This window comes from Humulus lupulus, chromosome 7 (genome assembly GCF_963169125.1).
Source record: "Humulus lupulus chromosome 7, drHumLupu1.1, whole genome shotgun sequence".
NCBI lineage: Eukaryota > Viridiplantae > Streptophyta > Magnoliopsida > Rosales > Cannabaceae > Humulus > Humulus lupulus.
The window spans coordinates 59,714,514-59,732,478 of NC_084799.1; the positions used below are offsets into that span (position 1 = coordinate 59,714,514).

Sequence of the window (17,965 nt, forward strand, 5' to 3'; positions counted from 1 at the left end):
TATAGTTTAGGAATATTAATTTTAACCTAAGGTTTGATTAATATGACTGATATTGAGGGTAATATTTATTATATTATAAGGTTTAGATAAGACCCAATAAGATAATAGCACATGTCATGCATAGGTTTAATGATGATTAAGTATTTTGAGGATTAAATTTATTAAGGTTAAAATTTGAATACCCTAAGGTCAGTCAGCAGCTTTGAAAACGTTAGAAGGCTTAGTCAAGGTTGTTTACTCAATTCAAATTAAGCTAAAAATGTGTGATTTCGTGTTTAAATATTCAGCATATGCCGATATATCGCAGCTATAGGGGGCGATATATCGTAGTACGAAGATACGGAAAACACGAAACGTTGCACGATTGCCTCGGGCATAATGGCCCAGGCGATATATCGCCTACAGGGGGCGATATATCGCCTCCTTCAGTGTGTTTTTGAAAGTTTTCAAAAACATTCTCATTCAAATCCTTAACCTCTTGATAAGTCCAACACATTTCTGAACGAGTCTTCAGCCTCTGCTAAACGATAATTCAAATTATTTTCACTTAAAAAGCCATTATTTTTATTCAAGTTAATTGAAGATCTTTTCATTCCTAAACTCTATAAATAGGACCTAGTACCCAACCATTTATTCATCTATTACTCTAAGTTCAGAGGCTGCAAGTTGCTAGGTTAGTGTGAGAGTGTAAACACTTGGGTTGGGAATTATAAGCTTGATCACTATAAGCTTACCAAACACTTGGGAAGTAAGGTTCTATTCACATTTCGGTTCAAGATTTAGATTGATCATAGAAGTGCTCAAGGTATCCCAAACTCTAGTCCATTTCAGTATTATATTCTTTAAAGTTCTCATAGTCTTCTACTCATTCTAACCTTATTCCTATTTTTGGTTAGGAAATCTAAGTTCTTGAGCACAAGGTTTTTGGAGTGTTCCAAGGTCCCAGATCAGTTCTCATATCCTGGTTATTTTGGTAAGGAAAATAGGATAGGATTTATGTGTTATATGATTTTTATATGTTATCTTATGAATATGTGTTATGAAAAATGCTATGTTAAGTATGCTTGTAGACATGGGCATATGACCTATACAACTAACAAGCCCCAAATAGATTATGGGCATATGACTTGCTTAGCTAGCAAGACCCCACTAATCTAATGGGCATATGACTTGATTAGTTTATGGGACCCCAAGTAATAATGGCCATTATATATGTATGTGACATAAGTGTTATGGTATGTTTTATGTTGAATTATGAATTTTTATGTATATGGTTATATGTTAGATTTTTCTTTGCTGGGCATTAGGCTCATTCCTTTTATGTTTATGTGTGCAGGAAAATAGCTATAGTGGCGGGAAAGGTTCTTGGATTCTTGGGAATGTGTATTGAGGCGGAATGGATTCGAAGAGCCGAGAGTTTCGATTTGAGGATGAAGTCTTTATTATGGTTTTATGTGTATTTTTCCGCACTTATTTATGTAATCTTATTTTATTACAATTAAGTTATGTTTTTTTTAAAACAATGGGATCCCATATCCTAACTTAAATTTTATGTAAGTTTAACCTTTATTTTAACAAGTTTTTAATAAAGTTATGATCTTTTCACTTGTAAGTTCTGTTAAGGATTAGAATCTATGTGTAGTTTTCATTAATGGTCCAAAGTCTAGAGTAGTTGGGTCATTACAATTGGTATCAGAGACATGGTTCCTTCGCATGAAGTTCTCCTCGATACACACACTCAAAGCTCCGAATCTGACCGCCAAGTAAGTATTTAAGTTATAGTTATTTTGCTTATGTGTATAGCTAACGATTTTTAGTATTTATGTTTTCAGTTGAGAATGAACGGAGCATTAACTTAAGAGGATATCCGAGCCATTAAGGCTTTAAAGAGAATAAGGGAACCAAGAAACACCATAGGAACACTAGAGAGAATCACCCGGAGACTACTCTTGTTCCACAGAGAAATAGGTCATCTTCAAGAGTCTAAGCAAATAATGATGAGAGCAACAGAACAATATGTATTAGTAATTAGACTGTTTAAAGATTTTCATCCTGTAATAGCAGCTTTAGAAGAAATATGGGAAGCCATGGATGATGAGGATGAACTACCAGCAGCAATGCGATATTACTTTCTTCTAATTAGGTTCACTTCAAAATCCGAATTTCAGTTTACCAATGAGCAAAAACATAGGATTTTCACAAACCTTCCTAGAGGACATTTTGATGCACATGACAATGAGGATTATGAAGAATTGGATGATGATATGTTAGATGAAGGATCGGATGTAGAAGATCCGGATTTTTAGAATAGTAGTTTTATTGTTTGTTTTATTTATTTCTTTGTTTTGTGGTTGTAATAAGTGAAAACTTTTTCCAAATGAATATCATGTTATTTCATTATCATGTATGAGTTTGATTTTTTTTTTTTTTTTTTTTTTTGCAATCATAATAAATAATAAGTAAAATAAATAATGACTAAGTTCGGTGAGGGTGGATACAAATCAATGAACCAAGTTTCTATATTCAAAGTTAGGGGGTCATAGTAGTGGGAACGATTTTACTGATCCCAGCCCTCCCTCAATATGGTTAACTTTGGAACAAAGATGAGTTTCGAGCCTGAGAATTAAGTCATATAGGATAATTAGAAACAGACTTAGAAAATAAAGATGGAATGTTTTTCTAAGTATAGAAACCCACTCTAAATAATAAATAAAGACTTATATAATTTTTTATAAGAAGTAATAATAAATAGGTCCGAGATATGTTTGTTTTAGAATAAGTTTTTGCCTTAGAGCCTATTAGGTAAAGTTCTAACATGTTTCTTTCAACTGTTAACACTACTACAAAATTGTACTTAGACGACATGTAGGAAATGACGTTTGCAGTAGAACTGTCGTGTCATGTTAAAAATATACATGACACAATAGTGGCTCACAAACTGTTGTGCCATGCAAATTTAAATTCACATGAAACGGCAGTTCTATTGAGAGTGTTTTAACATGCCTATTTTTAACATGAGACAACATTTCTACTCAAACTGTTGTCTAATGCAATACAAATTTTCTAACCAAGTACTAAGTTAATTTGTATTTTTTAATATAATTTAATATATTTTATGTAAATATATTCATAAAAAATATTAAATAATAATTTTCAACACACAATAGCTACTAGTTAAAGAATGAGTTTTGTTTTTCAATGAGTTATTCAAATAATAGTTTAAATTTTTAATACTTTTTTGTAATATTAATTTCTAATTGAATTACTTATTATATATTTAATAAAAGAAGATTTCTTTTGTTAAAAATTCATTAATGATCACTACAAAAAACTTCACTTTTAGCGACCAAGTTTTTAGCGACTAAATTAAATTAGTCACTAAAAGTTGGTTTTTGAGACTAATATTTAATAGCGAGAGGATTTGGTTGTAAAACAAGGTTTTATTGGTACCAAAAGAATTGGCGACTAAATTTTTAGTCATTGTTTGTTATTTTTATCGACTACATTTCTTCTTAGTGAGGGAAACTTTGGCACCAAATTGTTTTGGGGCGGGATTCCTCATTTTAGGTGACTCAAATCATTTAGTTGCTAAAAAAATGTGTAATACACTTTCACCAACAAATTATTTAGTCACTATATAGCTAATATTAAAAAAATTAAATATTATGCTACTATTATAACTAGTCGTTGAAAATTATAATATTCACTAGTAAAATTGTTTTCAAAATATATGTATAAACTTTAAATTGGCGGAATAATAATTTTAATTCTCCCAAAAAAAATTAAATTTATTACATAATTAATCAAGTATCATATGGACTAATAATTTTTCAAAAAATATATTTTCCGTTAAAGGCAGTATAATAAAAGTATTTATGGATGTTATTTTTCTTAAACTATTAAAATATATAACTATGAAATGAAGACATTTATATATTTTATATAAATTAATCAACTTTAGTAAGCTAAATTAAAATTGAAACTGAATATAGAAAATTTTTATTCTCCTATTTTCCAAGATTCTTCTATTTCGTCTCTCTCTCTCCCCCCTCATATCTTCTCCTCTCTCTCTCTCTCCGATTTTTGGCTACCACTCTCTTGATCTCAAGCTTTCATCAGCGTGATAAGTACTTCTCTAGTTTCATTTCTTCCATCTTCATCCATTTTTCCCCAACTATAAATCCTAATCTTTGTATTTATCTTTAGATTTGGTCAGATCTTTATTGAACCTTTGATACTTGGAACATTGATTTTTGTCTACTATTCTCTCGATTTCAAGCTCTCATTGGAATGGGTAAGGATTTCCCTAATTCTATTTCTTCCATCTTCACCCATTTTTCCCCAACTATAATCTTAATCTTTGTATTTATGTTCAAATTTGGTCAGATCTTAATTGAACCCTTGATTCTTGGAACATCTACTAGGTGTACTAGTTCTCTCCTTGATTGTGATTCATTGGTTTTTTTTGTATATTATTCTATGATCCCGAAAATTAGCAAGAAAAATGTTGTTGTTGCTGAGCTTTGCTTTGAAATTCTAAGCTAGAATCACTTGTTGTGTATTGTATCATTGTGTTTCTTTAAAACGAGTTTGAGTCCTTATTCTGTCACATTTAGATTCATTCTTCATAATATGTATGCTTAGTAGCTTTTAATATTTTGTTTGCTTTTGTTTTCTTATTTAATATGGGTTGGGTATTGTTTTCTTTAGTAATATGTATTGTTCATTGTGTGCTTTTAGAAGTATCATTTTTCATATTGTGAAATTAGTACATTCAGAGTCTAGCTGTGGCACATGGATAGTCTAAAGTTCTTTTTGGAGTGGTGTGAGGATTATCAGTACATCTAGAGTCTAGCTTTCTTTGTAATTTCAAAATGAGCTTGTAATTTCTTTGTGAAATTAGCCTCTTTATGATTTTGATTATCATATTTATTTTTATATACCAATAATTTTTGCTTTCTCCATTTTACACACCAACACAAACAAAGCCTAAAAAGGGGGGAAAATAGCAGGGGATTCTGTTATTTAAGAGTTGTTTTTCTTTTCAAAACAGAGGCTTGCATTTGTTAAATTTATTTTATTACATGGAACGTTAACACTCTCTGCACTAACTAAACCCAATAGAAATAGATTATACCCACGAGAAGAATTTTATTATTTGATATAATAGGGATCTCTATTCCATTTGGTATGTTTTTGAATAACAATGAATGCTTGTATGTAGACTAAACTCCTATATATATTTATAAAGAATATTTCTGTTAATTAATGTTTGTATCGATTTATCTGTAAGTATTTTAGGTTGACTACTTGTGATGGTCTTGCTTGCTTTCTTGAAGTAATATTCAGTGAGATATATGAGTAATTGTTTATGAATGAGTAAATTGGATTCTTGGCATTGAATCCTTTCTTAATTTGGCAATGCATAAATGAATAATTGAATTGTGAAATTAAAGACCAAGAAAATCAAACATTCTAATACAGTTTTATTCTAATTAATTAGTTTCTTTGTTGCTGCATCCATTAAAATTTAAAATATCATGTCTAGACATTCCTTTGATGTGATAAACTCTAAGTTTTTATTAATTTTAGATTATATGTTTTTTATATTTAACTGAGTTTTTGACTGTTGTTATATTTTTAATTGCTTCAATTTAGACTACTGGTTGTTAAATTAATATATTTTTATGCTATTACTTGGGGACAAGAGATATATTGAGTTAAAGGAAATGTTTGTCTTAGTTGATGATATATTATTAAGGAAATATATATAGAACAGTACTCTTTCCATATCTATACTTAATAAAACTATGATGTAATTTGTTTACATGCATGTTTAATTAGTTACACACAAATATATATATATATATACACATATGAGAGAGACTGTTAAGTGAGAGAAAGAGTACTCTTTTCATATCTATCATTCTGGAGCTCTCTTTTTGTTCCTGTGGTTGACTACCACCTTATATAACCAAACTTTATGGAGACCATGTTTTGTGGCAAATGTGTACAAGTGCAAGCTGGTGTCTTAATAGAAAGAAAGCTATTGTTCTTCATGACCCTTACAGATTATTTTGTCTAACAGTGTCATATAAGTTTTCACTTGCAGCACATTGTTTGCTTTATTTCCTTTTTTTTCTTTGTTTCTTTCTTCTCGTTTGGTCTCTTCTACTTTCTTGTTTGTCTTATAGGCATCCTTTCTTAATTTGGTACATGTTGATTCTTTCAAAGTTAAGAATTGTAAATGTTAGTTTAAAGTCATATATATATTAAGATCATACAAACATAAATATATATTGTATATATGCATGATCTCACCATATGTTGTATAGAGCTTAGTTAAGCACATATTAAGATATCATAAAATAATTTACTTAAAAAATGATGTAGGCATTTTATATTTGAAGAATGAGATGATCATTCAAATATTATACTTTCATGAAAACCAAATATATATATATATTTATATATTGTACTGCCGTGTTTGGTTTGGTGAGTAAGAAATGACAACAAAAAAAGGGATTATCAATTAGTAACATCATTTGACTACTTATTATTTTTCTATTTTTTGTTAGGAGTTACTACTGGAGCTTGTTATGTTTGGTGTCGTTGGAGCTTCCTGTTTGTGTTGTTTAAGACTTAAATTTGTTGTTTTTTTTATGTGTTTCTGGAGGCTCTAGAACTTGCTTAAATATGCTTACTGGTGTGGTGAAGAGTTTGTTGCTTGCTGATTTTTTTAGACTTAAGCAGCTTGAATAATGTGTCATAACATTGGACTTTTTTTTGTTGAATGGATCATAACATTTGACTTGGATTTTGCTTATTTTGTTGCTGGAGGTTTAAATTTAAAAGCATGTTCCATTTTAATATTTCTGCAGTATGTTTCGAGCTGATGGTACTCAGTTCCTCAGATATCCCATGCCTCGTGTGATGAAAAGTATGTTACATATTATACACTGCCATTGCTATCTAATCTAATTGGTTTTCTACTTTGAGATTGATTGTTAAACTCTTCTTCCTTTGGTTTTGAGCAGATGACAAGTCAGCATGGATGACCGATGATGAATTTGCAAGAGAGATGTTGGCTAGAGTGAACCCTGTCGTCATTCATTATCTCCAAGTACTAACTTTTTCTTTCCTATAAATATCTTCAAAGTGGTCTAATGAAAGTTTCTTTAAAGCTTCATCTTTGATGATCTTACTTGTGATTTAACTACAGGAATTCCCACCAACCAGCCAACTTGACTCTTCAATCTATGGTAATCAAACTAGTACAATCACTGAAGAACACATAAGCAACAACTTGGATGGGCAATCAGTGTATGAGGTGATCAATTTTCCTATCTTTGTTTTTCTCAAGTATATATGTATATAATGAATGTGTAGGCCATGATGACTAAAGCCTTGCTTTTAATCAGGCCCTTTATGAAAACAAGCTTTATATATTGGATCACCATGATACTTTTATGCCATTCACGAGGCGAATCAACGACACAATTTCATCAAAATTTTATGCCACTAGAACACTTCTGTTTTTAACCAATGATGGCACTTTGAGGCCTCTGGAAATTGAACTAAGCCTGCCACATCCAAATGGTGATGAATTAGGTGTTGTTAGCAAGGTTATTACACCAGCCCAACAAGGCGTAGAAAGTACTGTTTGGCAACTTGCTAAAGCTTATGTCGTTGTTAATGACTATTGCCATCACCAACTAGTTAGCCATTGGTATATCTCTGTCAGAAAAACTAGATCATATAACTTTAGTTTATGTTTTGTGATGGTTCTAAATATTAATTCAATTTTCATTGGTCATATAGGTTGAACACTCATGCAATAGCTGAGCCATTTGTGCTAGCAACAAACAGGCAGCTTAGTGTGTTACACCCAATTTACAAATTGTTGCACCCTCACTTCCATGACAACATGAATGTCAATTCACTTGCTAGAAAACTTCTTGTAAATGGTGGGGGTATTATTGAGTCTGTGGTATGTCCTAAAAAATATTATCTTCAGCTGCTTATAAGAACTGGAATTTAGCTGAACAGACGCACCCAGCTGATCTCATCAAGAGGTATTAATTCTTTCAAATGAGATAAGTATAAAATAGAAAAATGGAAAATAATGTCTTATATATTTTTTTTTATGTTTCAGAGGGGTGGCAGTGAAGGATCCAAGTTCACCACATGACCTTTGCCTACTGATAGAGGACTATCCATATGCTGTCGATGGACTTGAAATCTGGGCTGCAATAAAACAATGGGTTCAAGAGTACTGTTCTTACTACTGCAAAACTGATGAAGTTGTTCAAAAAGACAAAGATCTCCAAGCATGGTGGAAGGAGCTCAAAGAGGTCGGTCATGGCGACTTAAAAGACAAGTCATGGTGGCCTAGTATGCAGACCCGTGAAGAGTTAATATTAGCTTTGTTGGTCTATGAAGAATTCATACTTCATTTTCTCTGTCATGCTTAGTAACTTGGATTGTTCAATGTGTTTCTTTTCTACAATTGTTAATGTTGTAGATATTCAAGCTAAAGTATCTTAACTGCAGATATCAACAATCTGTCAAGGCATGAAAATAACAATTACAAGAGAAACCACTAGAGTTATTCATAGTAAAACAAGACATAATTAGAAGAATGAGTTGACATTATTCAACGGTGGCACAACTTAAGTAGTTAAATGTTTGATATAAAATGATATTGATTAATTACTTTGCATTACTTTTATTATTTTTGTTGCAGCTTATGGTTCTTTCAGCCTTGTAGAGGTCTCTGCAGTTAAGCTTATTCTTGGTATGAAACTTATTTCTTTTAACCATGGTTTTGTGTGACATCCATTTATTATTAATGTGAACATTTAATTTTGGATCTTTTACTATCTTAAAAATTTAAGGAAGTCATTTAAGAATTCTTAAAAAAAGTAAAACTGAGTTCTATTATTATTAATTTTTAATTTTGAAATAATAGATCTAACTTCCACATGCTCATCAAGGGATCTTAATTTCTACATTTCCTTATTATATTGAGATTTGAGTGTGTTTATCTCATTAGTCTAGGAATTCTAATTTTTATTTTTGTATTATGTGGTGTGTTATGCTACTCTCTAAGGCGGATTAATTTTGACACATTTTAATTAGACTAACATTCATAAGGCAATTTTTGAAGAAATCATTTCCTCAAATTACTACAAAAGCATAGAACAATTGGTTATTGTGATTTTTTTTTTCTACAATGAGTTTTTGGTTACAATAAATTTGATTGAATATTAATGATTTTGTTGAATATGAGTTTCTTTGAATGTGGTGTTTTATTACTTGTGATTTATTTGTGAGAGTGGAAGTGTTTATAAAATATCCATTTTAGCTATACATAAAATTACGTATATAGTTGAATTATTTGTAACATCTAATTTATGCTTCGTGTTTAATATAGTTAGGTTGAGAAACAAAAACTTGTATTGAAGATTGGTTTGGGCATAAAGGAATAAAATTAGCATTCTTTTGGTAAGTTTACTAAACTATGAATTTACTTTGATTTTATTTAAGGTGCACATTATGTATTGTTTTGGGAATTTTACTTTGAATACTTGATTATATTATGTATTGTTCTGGGAATTTTCTGCGTGCAGGAAGTTTTTATACAATATATAGGGGAGATTATGCCTAATTATTAAACTAATTGATGATCATTATGTTGATATGTTGTAATTGAACATGTGTCCTGAGAATTTTATGTGTGCAAGAAGGTTTTAGTCAAACTTATAGGTAAGGTTTCGCCCAAATTTTCAAAAAATGGGTAGGAGTTGGATGGCGAAAGATAGGTTATCAAAAGAATATGAAGATGGAGTTGAGAGTTTTATACAAATAGCCTTGAAAAATAATGTGGATCCTAAGAGAGTTCATTGTCCATGTCACAAGTGTTCTAATTTGAAAAAATTGGATATATGGTTATTTGATATGGAAATAAAAAATTAATATGCTCTTCATATTGATGTATATATAGTGTCTCTTCACACACTAAGCGAAAGACAGGAAGGAATGAAAAAAATTACAAGTGGAAAATAGTCAATTTCCCTCGTCAAACATTGTCAGTGGAGTGCAGCTTTTATATCATGAGGATGATGAAGGACTATTGCTTGAATGAGACACCCATGCGATGACTAACTAGTAATGTAAGTGTATTTATAATTATTGAACTAAAATTCTATTGAATTTAATTTCTGACTAAGTTTTTTATTTTGTGTTTTGTAGTGTGGTGGGAAGAATACATACACACTTGGCGAAATTAATGAAACTCAAAATGAATGGGCAGCCAAGCTTCTTGAGCGGGTGAGTCATAACTAGAGCAACTTTTGAAATCAAAATTAAAAAATATACTAATTGTAGTTTTTAGTTAGCACTTCCATAGTTTTTACAAGTGTATATTTTGATCTTGTAATTTTTAGATTTGGAACATACTGAGTTCTATTGATTTTGTCTCCCTGTTGATTCTGTCTGAACTATGTTGTAATTACACAGGAAATTATGAATGAATATAGTGGTTGAAAATAGAGAAATGAAAAAAATTCTCATATTCTACACAGGACATCGGTCTCCAAAAAACCGCCGTCTTGTGTATTGCAGGGTCGATGCTTGCACATAAATTGTCATTTCATGTACTGCAGGAGGACGACGCTTGAGTAGGAACTGTCATATCATTTACTGCAGTGGATGACGTTTGCATAGAAACTGTCGCCTCATGTACCACAAGAGACAACGTTTGTATAGGAACCATCGTCTCAGGAACGACAGGAGATGACATTTTTATTTAAACCATCGTTTTATGCTTTACATGGCATGACATTGCATGAGACGACGGTATTAAAACCGACGTACGAAAGTCCATACGACGGTTTAAAACCATCGTCCCATGTCAATTTTGTGTAGTGTAGAACTCTGCTACGATGTCGCTCCGAAGATCTGCATGCACCAACGGAAACGCCTCCAACGCTGTTCCAACGAACAACGACGCCCCTCCAGTTCGCAGAAGGGGAGTGCGTGCTACTACTAGCTGCAACGCACCGCCAGCTAACAACACTGCGGAGATTGCCAGACTGCGACAACAAGTCGAGGAACTTTTGCAGCAACAACTCCAACAGGCTCAGACTCAGACTTAGCCCCAGCCTCCACCGCAGCCGCAGCCACAGCAAATGGCCTCAGCACCCCAACAAGTTGGTCCATATGGGGGATGGCCAGTGACGAGTTATGCACCGTATCCGGTTCAGCACTTAGAGCCAGTATATGAGAGGTTCCGCAAGCAGCACGCTCCAAACTTCGAAGGGACTACAGACCCCTTTGAGGCAGAAGAGTGGCTAAGAAATGTGGAGCCCATTCTGACGCACATGAATCTCAGTAATGCGGACCGCATATCCTGCATCTCGTCATTACTCAAGAAGGATGCCAGGATATAGTGGGACTTGGTCCAGCAATCGCATGATGTTGCCACCATGACATGGACTCGATTTGTGGAGTTGTTCCACAAGAAGTACTACAATTCGACTGTACTCGCTTCGAGAGTTGAGGAGTTCGCCAACTTGAAGCAGGGTACTCTATCAGTGGGAGAGTATGCTCATCAGTTTGACCGCTTAGCTAAGTTCGCATCTGAGATGGTTCCAACTGATTTTCTGAGGGTGAACAAATTTGTTAGAGGACTTCGACCAAAGATCGAGATGGGGGTTAAGTTAGCAAACCCTGGAAATACTACGTATGCCGATGTTCTTGAAACGGCAATCGAAGTAGAAAGGTTGCAGGCTAATGTAAGTAAAGAGGAAGCCAGTAAGCCTGAACCAAGACAGCAGAATCAACCTCAGACCAGTCGGAACAACAACCATAATGGCAACAATCAATCCAGCAACAACGATAACAGCCAGAAAAGACGGCATCCGGATAACAAGCAATTCGACAGCGATAAGAGGGCCCGGACGAATAATGGGGGAAATAGGCCGGGTTACGTGGAATACCCACCATGTGCTAAGTTTCAGAAGAAACATCCTGGAGAATGCCGCGCAAACACCAAGGAATGTTTTAATTGTGGTCAGGAAGGACACCGAAAAAGAGATTGTCCTCAGCGCAAGCCAGATGGGAAGAAGGACGACAAGATGGTTCCTGCTAGGGTTTTTGCCTTAACCCAGGGAGAGGCTGATGCTAGCAATAAGGTGGTCACAGGTCAGGTTTCTATCCTCAATAACTTATGTTATGTATTATTTGATTCGGGAGCCACTCATTCGTATATCTCATTAGGAATGATAGAAAAACTAGACAAACCTTGTGAAAAATTTAGAACTAGGTTTGTAACCGAGTTGCCTTCGGGCAAAGTAGTTCTATCATCACGGATAATGCGAGGCGTACCGATCAAGATTGAGGATATAGACCTAGAAGGAGACCTGATAGAACTAGTGATCAAGGACTTCGACGTAATACTAGGCATGGACTGGCTAGCACGACATGGCGCAACCATCGACTGTAAACGCAAGAAGGTGATGTTCGAGACCCCCGACGGCCAAAGACTATGCTTCATGGGACAAGCTTCAGGATTACGCACCCCGTTAGTATAATCTCTCAAAGCTCAGAGAATGATGGAGAAAGGATGTCAAGCGTTCTTAGCCAGCATCACAAATGTGGAAAGGGAGACACCACTTAAGGTTGGAGATGTCCGGGTTATACAAGAATTTCCAGAGGTATTTCCCGATGACTTGCCAGGATTGCCGCCAACTCAGGAAATAGACTTCACGATAGAGTTAGTACCGGGCACCGAGCCTATCTCTAAGGCACCATACCGGATGGCACCTACGGAACTCAAGGAGTTAAAGACGCAGCTACGAGAACTCCTAGACTTGGGTTTTATTAGGCCAAGCCATTCACCATGGGGAGCTCCGGTACTATTCGTGAAGAAGAAGGATTGAAGTATGTGAATGTGTATAGACTATCGCGAGCTGAACAAGGTAATGATTAAGAACCAGTACTCGCTACCTCAGATCGACGACTTGTTTGATCAACTCCGAGGCGCGACTGTATTTTCAAAGATCGATTTACGGTCCGGGTATCATCAACTCAAGGTAAAGGGAGAAGATATTCCTAAGACAGCCTTTAGGACTCGTTATAGACATTACGAGTTCTTGGTTATGTCCTTTGGTCTTACCAACGCACCAGCCGCGTTTATGGACTTAATGAATAGAGTCTTCAAAGACTACTTGGATAAATTCGTCGTTGTGTTCATCGACGACATCTTAGTATACTCCAAGGATGAAGTAGAGCACGAGGAACATTTGAGGTTGATCTTGATGCGATTGAAGGAGCATCAACTCTACGCCAAGTTCAAGAAATGCGAATTTTGGCTTTCGCAAGTGGCGTTCCTCGGGCACATTATATCGAAAGACGGAGTTGCAGTAGACCCATCAAAGGTAGAGGTCGTGAAGGATTGGCCCAGACCAAAGAACGCATCTGAAGTAAGAAGCTTTCTAGGGTTAGCAGGTTATTATAGGAATTTTGTAGAAGGCTTTTCAAAGATAGCCACTCCGCTCACCAACCTGACCCGGAAACAACAATGATTCAACTGGAATGATAAGTGTGAAGAAAGCTTCCAGTTGCTTAAGGATAAGCTTTGCTCAGAACCAGTTTTCAGTGTACCGACACCCAACGATAAGTTCGTAGTCTACTACGATGCATCAAAGCAAGGATTGGGTTGCGTGCTGATGTAATATGACAAGGTGATATCCTACGCCTCATGAAAATTGAAGGAGTACGAGCAGCGCTATCCAACTCACGATATGGAGTTGGCAGCGGTGGTCTTTGCATTGAAAATCTGGCGCCATTATCTTTACGGAGAACGGTGCGAGATTTATACGGACCACAAGAGTTTAAAGTACTTCTTTACTCAGAAGGAGCTCAACATGAGGCAGCGCAGGTGGTTGGAGTTAGTAAAGGATTACGACTGCGAAATCCTATACCACCCAAGAAAGGCGAACGTAGTTGCCGATGCGCTTAGTAGGAAAAGTTATGGAAATTTAGCAGTTTTACCCGGAATAGAAAAGCCGCTATAGAAGGAGCTGATCAGTACCGGGATAGAAGTAATTGTAGGCAAGCTGGCTAACTTGTCTATACAATCGAATCTGCTAGAGGACATACGGATTGGTCAGAGACATGATGACACACTGGCAGCACATATAGATGTAGTCAAAGAAGGCAAGGCTACATATTTCTCAATATCTAGCCAAGGTTTATTGAGATATAAGAATCGGGTATGCGTACCAAATGATCAAAGTATTAAGAAGATGATTCTAGAAGAAGCACACAGTACCCCATATTCAGTTCACCCAGGGTCAACCAAGATGACTCATGATGTTAAGGCAATATACTGGTGGCCAGGGATGAAGAAGGACATAGCAGAGTATGTATCTAAGTGTCTTATATGCCAGCAAGTGAAAGTAGAGCATCAGCGGCCTGCAGGTTTATTGCAACCACTTAGCGTACCAGAATGGAAGTGGGACAATATAGCTATGGACTTCGTGACGGGTTTGCCAAGGACGAATAAGCAGCATGATTCCGCTTGGATAGTAATAGATAGACTAACCAAGTCGACTCATTTCCTGCCTGTTAAGACTTCATACACGGCAGACCAATATGCAGACATCTATATCCAAGAGATTGTACGGTTGCATGGAATCCCCAAGACGATAGTGTCAGATAGAGGATCGGTGTTTACGTCGAGATTTTGGGGAAGTTTACAGCAAGCTATGGATACTAAGTTAAGTCTTAGTACAGCTTTTCATCCTCAGACAGATGGGCAATCCGAGCGTACGATTCAGATTTTAGAGGATATGCTACGCCCATGTGTACTTGATTTCGGAGGATCATGGAATAAGTACTTGCCATTGATAGAATTCTCCTACAACAACAGCTACCAGTCAACGATCGGGATGGCACCTTATGAGTTGCTATATGGAAGAAGGTGCCGATCACCGTTGCACTGGGACGAGGTAGGAGAAAGGCAGCTACTAGGTCCCGAAGCTGTTAAACAAGCTCAAGAAGCAGTAGCGCTTATTAGACAGCGTATGCTTGCTGCTCAAAGCCGTCAAAAAAGCTATGCGGATGCTAAGCGACGCGATGTGGAATTCCAAGTTGGAGATCAAGTCTTCCTGAAGATATCTCCTATGAAAGGTGTCAAGCGGTTTGGGAAAAAAGGCAAGCTTAGTCCCCGATTCATAGGTCCTTTTGAGATATTGGACAAAGTGGGGGCAGTTGCGTATAGACTAGCCCTATCGCCTGCACTAGCCGATAGTCACAACATGTACCACATCTCGATGTTACGCAAATATGTGTCAGACCCATCTCACGTCCTCAAGTACGATACGATAGCACTCCAGAAAGACTTAAGTTACGAGGAACGACCGATTAGCATCCTAGATAGGGGGATGAAGCAGTTACGGTCCAAGAGCTTTCCTATAGTCAAAGTCCTATGGAGTAATAGTTCTGAACGAGAGGCAACGTGGGAGTTGGAGGAGGACATGCAAAGCCGGTATCTGGAGTTATTTGGTAAGTAAATTTCGAGGACGAAATTCTTTTTAGTAGGGGAAAATTGTAGAGTCCAAGAACTTTACTTAGCTAAGTTAGATAGTAGTATAATAGTAATAATAGCATTATCTTTATGACTGTGGATTTTTGGTTCAGACCGAGATTTATTTGGACACTCATAGTAGTACTTATAGATTTTCTAAGTTTAATCTATAGTTTAGGAATATTAATTTTAACCTAAGGTTTGATTAATATGACTGATATTGAGGGTAATATTTATTATATTATAAGATTTAGATAAGACCCAATAAGATAATAGCACATGTCATGTATAGGTTTAATGATGATTAAGTATTTTGAGGATTAAATTTATTATGGTTAAAATTTGAATACCCTAAGGTTAGTCAGCAGCTTTGAAAACGTTAGAAGGCTTAGTCAAGGTTGTTTAATCAATTCAAATTAAGCAAAAAATGTGTAATTTTGTGTTTAAATATTCAGCGTATGTCGATATATCGCAGCTATAGGGGACGATATATCGCAGTACAAAGATACGGAAAACACGAAACGTTGCACGATTGCCTCGGGCATAATGGCCCAGGCGATATATCGCCTACAGGGGGCGATATATCGCCTCCTTCAGTGTGTTTTTGAAAGTTTTCAAAAACATTCTCATTCAAATCCTTAACCTCTTGATAAGTCCAGCACCTTTCTAAACGAGTCTTCAGCCTCTGCTGAACGATAATTCAAATTATTTTCACTTAAAAAGCCATTATTTTTATTCAAGTTAAATGAATCTTTTCATTCCTAAACTCTATAAATAGGACCTAGTACCCAGCCATTTATTCATCTATTACTCTAAGTTCAGAGGCTGCAAGTTGCTAGGTTAGTGTGAGAGTGTAAACACTTGGGTTGGGAATTATAAGCTTGGTCACTATAAGCTTACCAAACACTTGGGAAGTAAGGTTCTATTCACATTTCGGTTCAAGGTTTAGATTGATCATAGAAGTGCTCAAGGTATCCCAAACTCTAGTCCATTTCTGTATTATATTCTTTAAAGTTCTCATAGTCTTCTACTCATTCTAACCTTATTCCTATTTTTGGTTAGGAAATCTAAGTTCTTGAGCACAAGGTTTTTGGAGTGTTCCAAGGTCCTAGATCAGTTCTCATATCCCAGTTATTTTGGTAAGGAAAATAAGATAGGATTTATGTGTTATATGATTTTTATATGTTATCTTATGAATATGTGTTATGAAAAATGCTATGTTAAGTATACTTGTAGACTTGGGCATATGACCTATACTACTAACAAGCCCCAAATAGATTATGGGCATATGACTTGCTTAGCTAGCAAGACCCCACTAATCTAATGGGCATATGACTTGATTAGTTTATGGGACCCCAAGTAATAATGGCCATTATAGTATGTATGTGACATAAGTGTTATGGTATGTTTTATGTTGCATTATGAATTTTTATGTATATGGTTATATGTTAGATTTTTCCTTGCTGGGCATTAGGCTCATTCCTTTTATGTTTATATGTGCAGGAAAATAGCTATAGTGGCGGGAAAGGTTCTTGGATGCTTGGGAATGTGTATTGAGGCGGAATGGATTCAAAGAGCTGAGAGTTTCGATTTGAGGATGAAGTCTTTATTATGGTTTTATGTGTATTTTTCCGCACTTATTTATGTAATCTCTTTTTATTACAATTAAGTTATGCCTTTTTTAAAACAATGGGATCCCATATCCTAACTTAAATTTTATCTAAGTTTAACCTTTATTTTCACAAGTTTTTAATAAAGTTATGATCTTTTCACTTGTAAGTTCTATTAAGGATTAGGGTCTATGTGTAGTTTTCATTAATGGTCCAAAGTCTAGAGTAGTTGGGTCATTACACCTGGTAAAGCGCTTGGGAAGGCATGGCTGCTATGTGTTTAGCCTATTGGTTGTTTTGTTTTATGTTATTGATAGATTTGCATATGTTATTTGTTTTGTGTTGAGTTTACTTGATGGGCTTCGGCTCACGGGTGCTCTATGGTGCAGGTAAGGGCAAAGGAAAGGTTGACCAACCATGAGTATGGAGAGCGCGGAGCGACGAGTACATGTTCGGCCTACCTAGCAACCACAGCCAAGGGTATTTTTGGAAAAAGAATTGGATAGACTTGAATTTGTCGCCTAGTCGACCCTAAATGTATTTTGAATGTAAAGTATTTTCTAAACAGTATTTTGGGATCCGAAATGTTTAACTCTTTATGTTTTCAATGAATGATCACATTTTTACAGTAAATGTCTTTAAACGACTTTTTATTCCAGTTTAGCTACACTTTTAACCTAAAATCTCGATTAGCGAGCTAGTGGCACATTTTAAACTAACTTAGTAATGACTCTAAGGAAGTAGGGTGTTACATCTCCCC

The 17,965-nt window shown here is 35.3% G+C and overlaps 1 long non-coding RNA gene and 1 pseudogene across 1 annotated transcript; both read left to right on the forward strand.

Annotated features, from left to right (window-relative positions):
- Window positions 1-646: 646 nt before the first annotated feature.
- On the forward strand, window positions 647-1,020 carry LOC133789648 (uncharacterized). Its single transcript, XR_009873649.1, has 2 exons — window positions 647-805; window positions 897-1,020. It is a non-coding gene; the product is annotated as an uncharacterized LOC133789648 (long non-coding RNA).
- Window positions 1,021-4,012: 2,992 nt separating this feature from the next.
- Window positions 4,013-8,715, forward strand: LOC133792765 (probable linoleate 9S-lipoxygenase 5; annotated as a pseudogene).
- Window positions 8,716-17,965: the final 9,250 nt, after the last annotated feature.